A 17,815-nucleotide genomic window follows, 5' to 3' on the forward strand; every position below is an offset into this window, starting at 1 on the left:
GCTGTACTCTTTAACTCCCCTCCTCCCTCCTTTTATGTTTTTTATATCATATCTTACCTCTTTTTTGTGCATTTGTATCCATTTCCCTCTTATCATGGAAATAGATAATTTTTCCTATTTGTGGTCTTCTCTTTTCCCCTTAAATCAGTCCCTTTAACATGTCTTGTAGCACTGGTTTCTTGGTGACAAACTCCTTTAATTTTTGCTTATCTGGGAAAATTTTGATCTCTCCTTCCATTTGGAATGATAACCTTGCTGGGTAGAGTATTCTTGGCTGTAAGTTTTTTCCTTTTAGCACTTTAAATATATCGTGCCATTCTCTTCTAGCCTGTAAGGTTTCTGCTGAGAAGTCAGCTGATAGCCTTATGGGGTTTCCTTTGTATGTAACTTGACATTCTCTTGCGGCTTTTAGGATTCTCTCTTTATCTTTAATTCTGGACATTTTGATTATGATGTGTCTTGGTGTGGGCCTCTTTGGGTTTATCTTGTTTGGGGCTCTCTGTGCTTCCTGTACCTGGATGTCTGCTTCCTTCCTTAGGCTAGGGAAGTTTTCATCTATTATTTCTTGAAATAGATTCTCTGCCCCCTTGTCTCGCTCTTCTCCTTCCGGGACACCTATAACACGGATGTTAGTGTGCTTGATGTTGTCCCAGAGGTCCCTTAGACTGTCCTCACTCTTTTTAATTCTTTTCTCTTTTACCTGTTCACCTTGGGTAATTTCTTCTAGTCTTTCTTCCAGCTCACAGATCCGTTCTTCTGTATCCTCTACTCTGCTTTTGAGTCCCTCTAATGAATTTTTCATTTCCAGTATTGTATTTTTCATTTCTGATTGGTTCTTTTTTATATCTTCCATTTCTTTGTTGACATTCTCACTGAGTTCATCTATTCTTCTCCCCAGATCAGTGAGCATCCTTAACACTCTTAGTTTGAACTCTCTGTTGGGTAGGTTGCTCATTTCTGTTTCACTTAGTTCCTTTTCTGGGGTTTTGTCCTGTTCCCTTACTTGGAATGTATTCTTTTGCCTCCTCATTTTGCCTCTTTCCCTGTCTTGTGTCTACGTATTAGGTAGGTCAGCTACGTCTCCTGCTCTTGGATAGGTGACCTTATGTAAGTGATGCCTTAGGAAGCTTCCAGTGTGCTTCCCTCAGTTCTCAATGTTCCAGGGGTGGCCCCTGTGTGGGCTACGTGTGTCCTATTGTGGCCTGTTAGCTCTCCCTATAGGCGCCCAGGGAGGCTGAGTTATGCTCCTGGCCAGCTGTTGTAATGCTCAGCTGCTTGTAGTTGTTGTGGGCCCTTCAGTCTCTTTATCAGGTGTGGGGAGCCCCAGCACAGTTGGCTGTAAGCTCTAATACCACATTTATGTTGCAGTATTTCTTTTAAGTGAGTAGGCCCCCAGCATGGCAGGTTGTTAGGCTCAGGGCCTTACAATTGCTGTAAGCCTCTAGCCTATTAGGTCTCTTGTCAGCTCTCTGAGGATTGCAGCTGGGTGGGGCTGGCCTCAGGCACAGGAGCACCCAATTGTTTCAGGCTTTGGAAGGTGGGGCAAACCTCCTATGTGGGTCTTTGAGAAGCGCAAGTCTTCTGCGGCTGACAAGCCCTGTTGCCCACAGGTCCACACATAGTCAACACAGTCCTGCCCCGTGTGAGTGCCCCGACCTCCCCAAGCGGACCCAGTCTCTCCATGGCGGGAGCCCCACACACTCCGCCACCGCCCCACACTCTCCACCCGCTCCTTGTGCACACCCTGCCCCTCTCAAGTCGGTTCAGTTGCCAGGCTGCAGAGAATCCAGTCACCAATCCATGCAGGCCCACACGTTGCCTGAGGGCTTGTGTTGGGTGGGGCCAGTCTCTAGGGTGGGCTGCCTGCCCTGGCTGAGCTGGATTAAATCGGTGCTCTAGCGGGTGGGGCAGACCCTGGGCTAGCAGGCCTCAGGGAGAACTCCAATGGCGTCTGTTCAGCACGCCCACATCAGGCCACAACAATGGCCTCCGCCAATGTCCCAGTCCCTGGAGAGGTCTCACCCCTCACTGAGATGCACTCAGGACCTATTAGGTGAGTCTCTTGTCACCAAAGCACTGTGCACCTTTCTTTCTGGTGATTTTAGGATGCTTTCTGGAACGGGTGAGTTTGTGCGCGGGCCCTTTAAGAGCCAGTTTTAGTTTCTTTGTGAACCGGGTTTTCTGGGGGTGCTCCCCAATGCTTTAGCAGCAGGCAAAGTCAGATATTATGCCGCTGGTCTCGATTGTGCTGGGTCCACAATATGCCCACAGCGGGGGCGCTCCCGGCTCAGGGCCCCGCGTCTCCAGGGAGGCTGCGTACCTGTGAGCTGCTCCCGGCAGCCGTGACGCTGGCGGCCTGTGAAGGCGGCGTTTTTCCTCTCCAGAAGGGAGTCTCTGCCTCTTCTACCCCAGTCAGGTTTGTCCGTTGTTGCAGGAGTTCCTCTTATCCAGTTTTCAGTTCTGTCTCAGGGGTAATTTTTCCACGAGTAGTTGTAGATTGGCTGTGTCCACGGGAGGAGGTGAGTTCAGAGTCTGCCTACGCCGCCATCTTGACTCCCGAGTGTCCCATGATTTTCTTTTAATGTGACCAAATCTTTTCTGAAGTAAGTGGATAAAGGGAATAAGACTATTTCCTAACCAATCTTCTCCATTAACAAAGCCTATGATGCGTGTGTGTGTGCGTGCGTGTGCACTTGAAGGGGGATTGAATGTTAAATAGTATTCCTATTTTTAAAAAATAATAATTTAGAATTTTATTTAGTGGAAATAAGGTATTTAAGAAATAAATATTTAAAACTTTAATTTAGTGGAAAATTCTAATTTTTCTATCCAGAAAATGGTAGCTGATCACTTATCACAACTAAATTCAACTAATGTAAGAAAATCTCTATTTTATTTCCTCTGCTCTGGATCCCTGTTATTTACATCGCTCAGAAAAAAAGTATTGCTTCATTTGGTGTGGAATAATTGCTAAAAAGCCTTTGCAGTTACTTTATAGCATTACATGTTATGTTTTATTGTATATAATGGGATTTTTTTAAGGATAATTTACTACTTGCCTCTATTGCTGCAACAAATAGTCACAAAACATTTTGCAGCATTCTGGCACCTGCACAAGGCTGTGACTTATGAATATGCTAATGAGACTGCATCCAGAACTGGCAAAAATTCAGGACTCAAACACAATTACGGTTCTGGCAGCCCTCAGTGCTATGGTACCAAACCTGACAAGAATATTTAGGTTAATTAATACAAGGTATAGCTTTTTACACTTGGAATGTAGAACACTGTTAATAGTAAAACTGTCTGGGAATCAAGATATTTTACTCATTGCAATGATTTTCTCACTAGTATTGTTGGAACACTTGACAGAAATTTTAGCAGTTATCTTATACTACTTAATGTTGCTAAGTCTTGGAAAGGTTATTTTCTCTACAAAGCTTGTTTTATAAATAATGCCTGTAATCATTTTATTCCTTGTTACAAAGCGACATTGGATGCCAGATGCTGTTTCCCCTGATATTTTCACAAAAGACTCCTATTGTTTCACCTCATGTGCGGTGCCATCACTTTCTAAAGCTGCAAGTAGCTCAGCTTACAAAGCAGAGCTTTCCTCCAATAACATAGCAAGGCCCTAGGTTCTCCCCTTCTGCTGAACAAAAAGCCTTCTTATAAATCTCTTAACTATTTGTTCAGTGTTGGAAGCTTCCTCCAAATGTAAAAGCATATAAATATTCACAAGTTTACCGCAATGTGTTACCTCTCTTTAATTGCTGAATTAAGATGGTTCAGCAAATGCAAAGCTGGGACAAAATAAAAAAGTCTGCCTAGCGCCAAATCGTATAAAACCCAGAGCTTTGTACTCTACTCTACGTGGAGTTCCATAGTGTGCCAAGGTAGTTCTTTGATTTTTTGTTGTTTTGTTTTGTTATTCATATATTTGCATATTTGCATATGTTTATTCTTAATCTTAATATTTCTCTATGCATCTCTGAAAAATCACTGTCTACTCCAGACACGAAAGCAAATGACCTAGCATGACAGATGCCTCAGATGAATTTCACTCTTTCACTCTAACACACAGAGTCATCATTCTTCAGATTGGCAATTCTTCACTTTTCTTTTTTTGTTCAAACATAACTGAGAATACCACCAACTACCATCAGAAACAGCAGCTCCCCAAACCGTGACTTTCATGGGAGTCATGGAGGTAGAATTGTTGGTGTTTTCAGAAACCAAATCGTAGTTTTCAAAGGTATTCCAGGAGACTCTGATTGTCTCCTTTCTTTCACTGCCCTTGTCCTGTTAACTGAGTATCTTTGATACGGTATGAAAGAAACATGAAGAACTTTTATATATTGCAGATAAGATGGGTAGATCTTCATTCTGTTCCTGTGACAACTCAGGGGTATAATTAGTGAGAAACTTAAGGGCATATTTTTGGCTGTGAGTGAAGCTTCAAAGCTGTACTTAACGGAACATATATTTCTGACTTATTATCATACTAATACTTTTTATGGCAAGAAGTTTCGTTTTTGATAACTTTTTTCTCCTCTTTGTCGTATTCAACAAATGTACTAAATATTTGCACCCCCTAACGTGAATCTAGCATAGCAATTTAACAAGCTTTTAGTGTCTTCTGAAAGGCCTCTCAACAGGACATTTATTACCTGAAAGAATATTCCAAGACCCAAGTTCCGTCTTTGAACCTTGTAGTCTAAGGAAATTACCGTTGGCTACATATATTGAATGGCCTATCTGTATTGGCAGTTTTCTCAGAAAATTTTCCAGTTTTTAAAGTAACTCACAAACGTTCTGTCAGTAATAACAATTCTGAAATTCCATGCCATAATACATTCCAAGGAGTAAGTTATACCTGAGATGACATTGAAAGAAGACAGTTGCTTGGTAACTGTTACGGGTTGAATTATTTTCCCCCAAAATTATGTTGAAGCCTTTACCCCTAGTATCTGTGAATACGATCTTATTTGGAAATAAGGTATCTGCAGATGTAATTAATTTAAGATGAGGTCATATAGGAAGAGGGTGGTCCCTTAATCCAGTATGACTCTTCTCTGTATAAGACGTGAAAGACACACATAAGGAGGACACTATGTGGTGACAGAGGCAGAGATTGCAGTGATGCCACTTCAAGACAAGGAACAAGGACCGACTGTCACCACCAGAAACTAGGAAGAGGCAAAGAAAGATTCTACTCAATCTCAGAGGGACCAAGCCCAGCTAACACCTTGATTTCAGATTTCTAGTCTCCAGACTGCGAGAGAATAAATTTTTATAGTTTTAAGACACCCAATTTATGGTATTTTTTCACAGCAGGCCTAGGAAACTAATACAGTAACAAAGCTGATGTCCAGCCAGTATTCACCTGAGTGACCATAGCTGTTGTCTATAGCTGGTTTCATTCAGGTTGAGTGTAGCACTTGTTGCTTAGTGCCCAAGTTATATGAGCTATTAATTATTTTGAAGAGTCCCCCATTGTGTGAGTGTGGGATCAGAATAACAAAAATGGTTGAAAAGTTTAATGATGCTTGAATTTGCATTCATCTACAAAGATCCACAAGAATCCACAGCTAAGAATCCTTCTTCCTAGACAGTTACATTGAAGGGCAAAACCAAATTTCCTGCTAAGACTTTATTTTTTCAATTTTTAAAATTTCTTTCTTTCTTCTATTGACGAATGATTTATCTCTCTATTAAATACATTTGAGACATTTCCCTACTGTCAGATAAGCCTTTGCTATGGTCTACTTTGTAAAGATCCTACAGGTTTAATCTCACGTGATCATTCTTACTTCCCTCATTCCCCTTATGGGCACCTGATCCTCAGTAAAAGTAACATGAAGTACTCTGTTAAGTGTGAAATAAAAATAAAGGTAAAGTTGTAGTCTTTTGACTTTAGAAAGCTTAGATTCTTCCCCAGTAGGCTTGGTCTTAGTTCTGGCTTCTGTGGGGCCAGAGTGGGGTGGACGGATGGACTAAAAGGCTTGGTTTGGGAGTTTAGAGAGACCATAGAGAGGGCTTAGAAGGCTACGAGGTGCCGCTCACGGATATTAATTCTGAACTTAGGGCAATTTATACTTTAGAATTTTCTTCAGACAACTGACAAAGTCTAGATTAACCTAAGATTTTGTTAATCTTGAATGTCTAAACTCCATTAAGTTCAGTAGGCTATTACTGATACTTTATAGAATGCCAGGGATTAGGCATGACATACAGTCCCTGCCCTTTGAGAACATTAGAACGAGAGGGTAAAGTGGTGATAGGACTTTGAGAGTGAAGGATGCATAAAGTGAGTACATAACCCAGTCTGAGGGTTTACCAAAAGCCTCCTGGTAAACATCACATCTGAACTAAGCCTTAGAGGATAAATAAAAGTAAGGCAGTCAAAAACTGTAGGGAAGGCATTGTAGGCACATGTAACCGTACCCATTCTGCCCGGAATCAATGTAAATGACTAATGTTATAATTGAATTAGGAGCCAGGGAGTAGCAAGAGAGATGACATTGGCTAATACTGGAGAGAACAAGATCATGGAGGGTTTGTAGGCAATCTGTGAAGCTTGGCTTTATCCTCAGGGTGTCTGAAAGACATTAACACATTTAAGCAGAGCACCATCATGTTTTCACTTCTGTTTTAAATAAAACACTTGACTGGTGATGTGGAAAACAGATTTAAAGACCAAAAGCTTGTAAGCATTAGGAACAGTTAAGAAATTGTCATGGTAACAGAGAAAAGACACTAAGTTTCTTAATTAGGATGGTACTGAATGAAAGGGAGAGACAGATTTTTTAAAAGTGGAAGTTTTACCTTCTAAAAAAGAAAGGACTAATGCGTGCAATGTGTATACATATATTGTCTACACATATGTTGTATATATGTATATGCATATACGTGAATATATATTTTCTTTCTCAATATATACAGGTATATATTCACTCCAATAATTTTCGAATGTTATAAAAATGGTAAGCAACCTAAATGCCCATTAATAGGATGAATTACTATATGGCTTTTGAAAAGAATGAGTTAGGAAATATATATTCATATATAAATCACAAAAAGATATTCATTTTTAATTATATAGTAAGTAAATTTACCAAGTATTATAAATATTATTTTAGTTTCATAAGATAATAGTACTTATATATTTATAAATGTATAGAAAATAATGATGTACTATAAACTTAACAATGTTTAGCTTTGAGAGATGGGATTATAGGGATATTTCTCTTTTTCTCTTTTTAGGTTATTTATTTCTATTTTTATGAGTTTTTCCTAAGTGGCTTGTTTTGATATTATCTTTTAGAAAATGTAGCCTGTGTAGAACAAATAAATATTTAAAGAACTGAGTTTTATAGGACATGTAATTAATTGGATAAGGGAATGATGGAAAAAGAAATGTCAAGAGGGATTCTCTCTCTCTTTCTTTATCTTTTGTAGAACCATGTTGCTAAGATGGTTTTTAGTGCCACCAATTGAGTGAGGAATTGCAAAGGAAGCATATTTTTGTTTGATTTCTGGAGATAGGTGAAACAGCAATTTAATTGTTTTCATCTGTAGTATGTGATGTATTTCTAGTATATGCAAGGGACGGTTTCTGACCTTTGGAAAGAATTGGGAACTGGAGATAAAGACTAGGGCTCAATAGCCTATAACGTAGTAGTCAAAGATTATAATTTAAAAATAAATAACATAAATAGCTATGCTGATTCAGGAGTAGATGAATTCACTCAGGAAGAAGATATGTTGACAGAGATACCAGACCCTGAAAAAACGTTGTCTGGTATAAATTATAGAATTTCAAGCCAAAGATCCTAGAGACCATCTAGAGCAACATGTTCCTTGTTTTCCAACAGAGAAATCTAAGATCCAGAGGGAATGACTCACCCAAAACACCTGGTTAATTAAAGACAGAACCCGAACTAGCAACCAGTTCAATTCTGCAGATTCTCAGTCCATTCATTTCTCTTTCTCTGTGCTTCCAGACGAGCCTGACTTCTAATTTTATAGCATTTTACCATTTTTAAAACTCTTACATATACATGATCTCTTTTGAACTTCATAGCAACTGTTAAGTATGAGGGGCAGATGGTTAGTCCAACTTTACAGCTAATACAAGATTCAATAATTTTGACAAAGTTGAGTGTTTGGTAAGAGACAGAGCCAGAATTTGAACCAAGGTTTTCCACAGCCAATTTTGGCATTCTTTCTGCAACATCAATTACGTCTAGTAGCAACCTTCAATTTACTCATATATCTCTTGGGTCCCATCTATCATCCCAGTATTTGAAAGGATAGAAGACTGAAGTTTTAATTCTAGGTATGTTTTTGTTTGAGTTCATTCTATCCATAGTCTCTTTACTTCTACTCAAAATATATAAATAAACTTAAATTTGAGTCATAACAGAACTAGATGGAAGAACATTTATTTTTAATTAGCACATAAAGAAAGTAATATATGAAAAATTTTAGTTTGTGGATGTCTATAATGTTTATTTTTCACAATTAGAAATTCTATAATTGAAGACAGGATAAAGAAAAGTGCTCTTATGAATGTACGTTTAATTTTTTAATCTGCCCTCTTTTTATTTTTATCCCTCCCTTTCTTTAAAATTTACCCATGTGGGGGCCTGCCTAGAGCCTTAGTGGTTAAGTGCGCGCGCCCCGCTGCTGGCGGCCCGGGTTCGGATCCCGGGTGCGCACCAATGCACTGCTTCTCTGGCCATGCTTTTAGTCATTAATAGATTAATAATATTAACCTGTTATGTGTACTACATGTGATGCCACAACTTCCTCATAATTTTCAAGGGATTCGTTTCTTAAAAAGTCAATTATTTGACTCTTTACTTCTCTTCCTCATTAAATTTTCCAACTGCTGTGCGGTGGCACAATGGCGTCTTTGTCAGCTGCTTAGAGGAGCTATTTGTCAATTGTTCTGCTTCAAGGACTGCCTCCTTTGTTGATGTTCTTCCACAGATTCAAAAAGTAGTTCAACAAAGAGGAAAACTAAAAAAAAAAAAAAAAATGTGATTTTTATTCATGGGGTATTTTTTGAGAGGAAAAGTTTTCAAGTTGTGTTATTTAAAAACTTATTTTACTTCATTGATCCTTTCTTTATTTACCTTCTTTTTTTTACTTCATAATCTTTTATGATTTTTCATTGTTAGCAACAACAAAAAAAGACACTTAAAAAATAGAAACGTAAGAATGGAAATGAGTAGCCAGCCTAGGATTGGTAAAATGGCAGCATTAGACGTGAGTAAAAACTTAATGTGAGATTTGCTATTACAAAGACAAAAAGGGACAGAAAATTTCCATTGTGATCTCTGATGATATCAGGTAAGAAATGGGTTGTTATTTAATAGAATTTTAAAACTTGAAGGGATTTTAGATATCATCTAATCCAGTCTATTCTTTTCATAGGTGAGGAAATTGTAGCCCTGGGAAATGAAATGATTGTCAGATTCCAGAACAAGTGCCAACAGAGAACAGGGAGTAAATATAATATGCTACTGTGGCATGCAGCTTGGCACTACTGGGAGATTTTGGCTTTGTCATCCACATAGATATTCATTGGTTGAGGAGTGAGCCATTACCCTCATGCAATGCTATATGGAGGGAATTGTGAGGAAAAGACTGACTGATTTTATAAATTTTTCAACCCATTTCTGTGTATATAAGATTGAAATAGGTAAATTTCATTTCTATAAATTTATTCCCTTCAGCCTCTTACAGTTCGAGGATCCCTGATGAACTTACTATTATTACTCACTATTACACACTATTTAGATTGCACCATTTATTTAGACTGCACATTTCTCTGTCCTTATTTATGCCTTGCCCTTTTCCCTTTCTGCACCTCTGAATGAATAGATGAGTTAATAAAAGAATGATATAAAATCGATTTTAAAAGATTCTCTTTAAGTAGGGATTAGTAAACTATGTTCCATGGACAAAATCCGGCCTGCTATCTGTCTTTTTTTTTTTTTTTTGTGAGGAGATCAGCCCTGTGCTAACATCCGCCAATCCTCCTCTTCTTTTGCCGAGGAAGACGGCCCTGGGCTAACATCTGTGCCCATCTTCCTCCACTCTACACGGGACGCCGCCACAGCATGGCTTGCCAAGCAGTGCGTCAGTGCGCGCCCGGGATCCGAACCAGCGAACCCCGGGCCGCCGCAGCGGAGCGCGCGCACCCAACCGCTTGCGCCACCGGGCCGGCCCCCTATCTGTCTTTTTAACAAAGTTTGATTAGAACACAACACTGTGTGTGAAATTGGATATGGTACAACAGTGCCAGGTGCTTACCATTGTTCAGCTGCTAAAAAAGCAAGTTTCAAAATGAGAGAAAGATGTTGGTCTTTAGGAGGACCAGAGGGCTTTCCATTGGATGAAAAATATATTTTAAAATACTTTTTTTTGTAATTTCTTCTTTTATAATTTAATTTTATTTCTGAATTGGTTCTTTAGACAATACAGAAGAGTTAGAATGACTTACTTGATTCAACATGATGAAAGATGCTAGGAAAAACACTCTCAGAATAAAGAGGAACATTTCTTAACAAAATAGAACAGTTTATTGAAAACATAATTAACCTTGAATCTCCATATTCTTTGAGTATATGCCAAACAGTTTGTGTCTTGTGAAAACATTCTTTTTTTATATTCAGTGCTGAAAGTTTTTCACATCCCTCGGGGTACTGTTACAATAATGGATAGTAAGTGGAGGATTTCTTCCTTATGTTTCCACGTTGGTGTCAGTGTTCACTGTGAGACGGGCCCACTGTGTGGGACAGTAACAAATATCATATAAGAATTTCAAACTCTGTATATGAAATATCAGTGATGATCAACAGTTTGTCTCGAACAGATTTTTTACAATGTATTTTCAGAGGATCAAGTACACTGAATGACTAGCATACGCACTAAACATTTGTTTGGCATTTTTCTAATCATACTAAATTCGTAACATCATAGAATATTTGTGTTGAAGGATCTTATGCTTTTTTAACTATTTCTTATAGATTATGAAACACAGAGCCAGTTTGGAAGTGCTATGTTGAATCTTGAAATTTAAAGGAAATACAATGGAAGATTTAGTTAGGGTTCTTATACGTGCAAAGCAACAGAATGTACAAATATTGGATGGTGGTTATCAAATTGGATTTCCTGGAGCCTCAGGATTTCAGGGAAGTTTATATACAGTTATACAGAAGCAATAGCCCAAGTTCATCCTCTGCTACCTCAACAAGAACACACCCTTATATGAATCTGTTTAATATTGGATTCTGCATAAAATTTCATTTGAAATCAAAGACTTTACCACCCAAACATGGGTGAATGCCACTGCTATAGGTTATTGAACAAGATCATTTAATAAAGAAAATAGCAGCAATGTCAGAATTTACTATTGGATGATTCACTTACTTTTCAACCTAAGCAGATTTTTGGAGAATTAGTTATAGTAAACAGTATGAGAGATTAATGTTATCCAATATCTCAATGACCCAGTCTGCTAATTAGCAGTGTAATGAGTAAAGAAGTACATTCATATTCCCAGTAAATGCAAAAATAATAGTAATGATACCTTTATTAAAAAGACAAAAATCAACTTGGAGATCTTTAACAGATTTTATGAGTTATAAATCAGGTCATGTAATCCAATCTTTCCTTTTATAGATAAAGATATTAAAATCTAAGACTTCTCCCCATTACTCCGCAGAACAAGGGCTAGAACTCAGGCCTGTAAACACCTTCATAAGGTTTATAGTAGGAAGAAAATTAGATTATGACGCAAAAAATCTAATTTGATGTTAAATAGCTCTCTAACTTTGAGCAACTTAACTTCTCTGAGCGTCAATTCAATCATTTCTAGCATGGCATTTTTGTAAGGATGGCATGAAATGTTCTATGTATAATATCCCAGGTAAATGTAAGGTATTATTATTAGGATAAGTTGAAATAACATGTAATTGCCAATATCTGACTGTTTTTACCTATGAATACAGCAATTTCATTTCGTTTGACTTAATATTATCATTAATACTATTAAACCACAAATGAGTACAATTATAAAATTTTCTTTTTATATTAAGTACAGAGGGTTGATTTAATTGTATGCCTCTTTTCAGGTTTCACTATTATCCTTGGTCCTATCCAAGTCGTTATCTTCACCTTCATTTATATGTATATAAATACATATATACACATAATCATTTCATAATATCCCATTCCTTACTGCCATTTACCTCCTATATCATGAGCATCCATTTTAACACATTTCATACATTTCCTTTTATTTTCATGTATCTTTGAAATTTTTAAACTGTCATTATTCTACTGTAATGCTTTGCAAAATATTAAATTTGTGATTTAACTCATTAGTAAACAATGTATTTAGGATTACCTTTTATTCTCAGAGGAAAAACATGACATTTTGCTTCTCTAAAGTGTTTGGTAGGTATGACGAGAGTATAGAAGTAATACTAAGAGAGATCTGGAAAGGACATAACTATGCTGAAATCTGGGTAAACTGACACCCTTTTGACAGGTTGCTTCAATTCTGTTTGACCTACATGCAAGATGTAGTTTTGAAACATTTTTCCCTTTTCTTTGTTGTTTTCTGCTTCAAACACTCAGACAAACACACCTGAATGTGTGAGCATACACACATGCTCATGAACACAAACACACAGAGGGGAAAAAAAAGAAATGGAGACAGGCTGAGACACAGAGAAGAAAAACTGGCCTACTTTTTTTCCAGGACTTATTGAAATATCGAAGTGACAGAGCAAGCTGGCTAGTGACTAGAATTTTCCCGTCCTACAACTAATCATTGTCAGATCATCAGGTTCATTTCAAAACTTAGAGAAAACATTCAAAGCTTATTGAAATTTAAACCAAATGAAATATATATAATTGTATAAATTATATATATAAATATGTAAATTATATATAAATATAATTATATAAATTCATGTACATAGGAATAATTCACAATTTGCCCATTTCTATTTTAGACCACAATTGAAAAAAATTTAAAGTAAATATCTGCTTGTATTTTTTAACAAAATGAAATACAAAGTATTATTAAATATTATTATCATTTATTTTCACTAGAGTCTAGTGGAAACAACTTCCTGATCTGGGAATTTGAGATTTTAAATCTCAAATCAGCCATTTACTTGTTTAATAATCTTTGGGGACATCACTTTCTGTATGGGTACATATAAAATGTTGATTTTATGAGAATACTTAACTGAACAATTTAAATAACGTTAGGTTTTATGATTTTGAACTGAGGAAATCCATGGTGATGTTCCTATTCTATTGGGAAGCATGAAAGTCCCTCCGTAACTTTTAACATGGTCCTTTTAATGGCACTTTTCAAATGAAAGTGTACAGTTGAGTGAAGGAACCAGACCACTGACTTTCCTCTGATTTTAAAAAGGTAAAAAACAGGAAGAATATGAGCAAGAAAGTGAGTTCTTGAAGATACAATTTGTGAATGTTTTAGGTAGGTGACAAGGAAGAGAAAATGGTGAGATTTGATTAATACCTAAGAAAGTGGTAAGATGCTACTGGAATGCCAGAGATACACCTCTTAGTAGAACTGATTGTCACCTGGTGAATTAAGATTGGAAAATTCAAGATAGTATGTTGTAAATCAAGCTTGTATTTGTTCCAATCTGTATTTCATTTTTCATTGAATTACTCTCTTCTTAGTCTTTGCTACATTGAGAGAGAAAAGTTTTCAGCATTTAAATATTCCAACAATCCGGGCAGGCACCGTGGCTTAGTGGTTAAGTGCGCGCACTCCGCTACTGGCGGCCCGGGTTCTGATCCCGGGCGCGCACCGACGCACTGCTTGTCCGGCCATGCTGAGGCCGCATCCCACGTACAGCAACTAGAAGGATGTGCAACTATGACATACAACTATCTACTGGGACTTTGGGGAAAAAAAGGAGGAGGATTGGAAATAGATGTTAGCTCAGAGCCGGTCTTCCTCAGTAAAAAGAGGAGGATTAGCATGGATGTTAGCTCAGGGCTGATCTTCCTCATAAATAAATAAATGAATGAATGAATGAATGAATAAATAAATAAATAAATAAATATTCCAACAATCCTTTGACTCAACTGGGATTAAATTCCACTGATTCTACATTTTATCACCTTTTTCCTTTCTTATCATGGTTAAGTTCCCTGGTCGGTATTTGTAATCTATCCTTTTCTAACTGCCTTAGTGCTCTTCAGCTGATTTATTTGGCAAAGCCATGACTTCGACTGAATCCAGTTCTCTACCTAGGCTGCACCTGCTAACTGTGGCTGGAAAAGAAGAAAACAATTACAGGCCTGTTGACTAGCCTCACTTTAAATTCCTGTAAATGAACCTCACATTGTCCCTTAATACTGACCAGCAATTATATGTATTTCTCTATTTCATGTACCCTCTCATCATCCTAAGCCATTAATTATTGCCTCTTCTGTCATTCTCTCTCAGTGGATGACCTTAAGTATTTCACTGAGAATGTCAATATATCCCCCATATCATCCATCATATCAATCTCTTTAGCAATATATACTCTGCCTTCTCTCCTGCTGCTATAGACAGTTGGACTTCATTATTAAGGCTATTAGCCCTACCTCACAAAAACACAAACACGCACATGATTCTATATTAGATCCCCTTACCTTTGACCTAATCAATGAATGGAACTATCTACAGCAAGAATTATCTCTATGCTGCATCACCCATTTTTTTCTCCAGATCATTTCATTAGTGTAAATATATGCTATAATTCCTCCCATCTTAAAAAACCTTTATGTCCCCACTTATCTCACTAGCCACTGTATTAATTCCTTCCTCCCATGTTAGAGCAACTCCTTGAAACAATATTCCATTAGCCGTTATCCATTCTCTTCAATTATTTTGCATCTCTCCAATCAAATCTCTGCTTGTGTTTTTAATGAAACTGCCCCTGTCAAGGTCATGACTGACATCCACATTGTGAAGTCCTATGGTCAATTCCCAATCTGCTTCTTATTTAGCATTTCACAAGCATTTGCACTGGTTAATCACTCTTCTTTGAACCATTTTCTTCAATCAGCTTCTTGGACACAGTTTTATGCTGGTTTCTTCCCACCTCACTGTTTCTTAATTTTCTTTTTTGTCCCCTTGTTCTTTCTTCAACTTTGTCCTGACCTTTTAATTTTAATTGCCTGGGGTTTAATCCACCCTCTCTCCTTTGTTCATGTCACTTCCCTGTTTATTTTACCTGGTCCTGTGAAGTTAAATACTATGTATATGTTAATGATTCCCCAATTTTTTATCCAGTATAGATGTCTGCAGGAAATCATTGACCAGCTTTCAAGAGGTTTCCACTTGGATATTTTATAGATATCCCCCAAACATGCATAAAATTGAGCTCTTAACTTTCTCACTCTGACCTGTTCTACTTTCAAGTTTCCCATATCAGTTAATGGATAGTCTTTCCTTTATAGTTGCACAGCTTAAAAACCTCAGAGTCATTCCTAACTGTACAATTTTTCTCACACTCCACATTTAATCTCTCAGACAACATTGGTGACTCTACTTTCAAAATATATCTAGAATCAAATCAGTGTTCTCTCCCACCATGGCCACCATACTGGTCCAAGCTATCGTAATCTCTTTCCTGGCTCACTTCAATACCCTAGAACTCCTCTGTTTCCTTCCTGTGCACTAGAGTGGATGCTGTTGTGCACTGCCCAGGTTTCTCCTTCAGAAAGAATACATTCAGTTCCACATCTGCTGGAAACATACAAGAAAATGAGGGAAACGTTTTCCCTCAACCAAAGGTAGCTGCCTTTCCTAAGCGTATGCATTCTCCCTGGAGGTGACCTGCACCACCAATTTGAAGGAATTCAATGGGGACATTCCAGTTCCACAGCATCCTGGGACCAGCTGAGGTCTTTGCTGTAACTATGGCATCTGAAATTCTTCCTCTGCCCAATCCTGCGCTCCTCACTCCTCACAGGTGTTGTTCTTGACACTGCTCCTCAATAGACATCCTGTATGCAAATCTCCATCTCAGGGGCTGAGTGTCCTGGAAGAATTTGACATGCTATTTTTCCCGCATCAGTTTGAAAATTAGCCTAGAAAGAGTCTCTTAATACAAATGTTAGATGCTATAATTCCTCACAACCCTACAATATTTCCCCAGTTTATTTCAAAGTAAAAGCTGAAATGTCCTTACAATGGACTGCATAGCCTACAGCTTTTTCCCTTGCCCAATCCCCTCCATTCATGCACTCACTGCTCTGATCTCATCTCCAAGTAGTTTTCTTTGCTCACTTCATTACACTCACACTGGCTTCCTTGCTGTTCCTCAAACAGGTCAGAAATGATGTCATGAGATATGGCCTTTGTGTGGTTTTTCCCTCTGCATGGAACACTCTTCCCCTAAATAGCTGCAAGGCTTTCTCCCTTGCAGCTTTTGATGTTCCTTCTAGTGAGCTCAAACCTGACCATCTTATTAAAAATTGACACCCAGCTCTTACCAGTCTGCTTATCGTGTTGTCCTTTTCACAGATACATTCAGTGCCTAAAATAGTATATACATAATTCATTGATCTACTGATGATATTTGTGCCATTATTTTATTACCAGATTATAAACTGCATGGAAACATGGATTTGTTTGTTTATTTTGTTTATTTCTAGACCTCTGATACATAGCGGTAGGTGTTCACTAATATTTGTTGCATGAATGAATGAATGAGATACCTTACTCCCTAGGATTAAGTAATAGAACATATTAGATAATGAAGAGCTGCTAGGCCAGTGCCTGGCACACATTAGACATTAACAAAAACCAAGTTACCTTCTCCATTTCTCATTAAATTTTGTTCTTCTTTTTCTAAGTACAAGGTACATAAGAAATTATAATATGGAGAAAATTCTAAAAAATCACTATCCTTCTACTAATAGCTAAATTATATCACAAAATCATCCACAACTTGAATTTAATTATAATTTTGCTCTTCTCCATGTATACGTGATAAACAGCCATTTCTCCCGCCACCGTCAGCCATATCTCTTCCTTACTTAAGAAGGTAAACTGTACTTAACTATTCATATTTAAACAAATTGGCCAGCTAATTGTTTTAGCTCCAATTCTAATCTGTTTTTCAGATTGTAACTTAAATTGGGATAGTTAGGGCCGCATGTTTCGTGGCTACAGATGGACTATGGCACTCATTTCATGAAGTGCAGGACCTTGGGTATAAAATTAACACATAAACAAGAACTAAATCATAAAGATATGTTAACCAAAATAATGGGGGTAAAATTTTCATGGTTAACAAGTACATTGTGGTATGTGAATTTAAGATAACACCCTGGGTCAGTAGATTTAGCTGACTGCCGAAAGCTATAACCAAGCTTATTAAAGGTCATAAGATACAGTGTGTTCTCACTGTTCACGAAAAAACAAAAAAACACTATGATGCTTTCTGAAACTATTTTTATACTGGTAGATAATAATTTCATTATATACATTACTCTATAATAATTTCTGTGTTTACCTACTTAGTTTAAATTATTTAAAATTTTCCATTTGCAGAATTTTAATCCTCTTATTTTTGAAAATTTGATTCTTGTCCTTAAAATATCATGTAAAGGTTTCCAGCTGTTCCTAAAATGAATTCAAAGTGCAAGTTCTAGCCAGATCCGTAATCAAAATATCCCAAAATTTTCCTAAAATAATTATTTGGAGATAATAGCTAACTTGAAAGCAATGTCCCACTCACATCCAAAA

The 17,815-nt window shown here is 37.4% G+C and overlaps 1 long non-coding RNA gene across 1 annotated transcript in view; it reads left to right on the top strand.

Moving 5' to 3' along the window:
* Positions 1-1,932: 1,932 nt before the first annotated feature.
* Positions 1,933-17,815, top strand: part of LOC147916079 (uncharacterized) — a 68,761-nt gene continuing 52,878 nt past the window's right edge. Inside the window, exon 1 of the long non-coding RNA XR_015553332.1 lies at positions 1,933-2,053. This is a non-coding gene — a long non-coding RNA (uncharacterized LOC147916079). The remainder of the gene's footprint in view (positions 2,054-17,815) is intronic.

The sequence above is a fragment of the Ceratotherium simum genome, chromosome 10 (genome assembly GCF_057802395.1).
Source record: "Ceratotherium simum simum isolate JZ-2026a chromosome 10, ASM5780239v1, whole genome shotgun sequence".
NCBI lineage: Eukaryota > Metazoa > Chordata > Mammalia > Perissodactyla > Rhinocerotidae > Ceratotherium > Ceratotherium simum.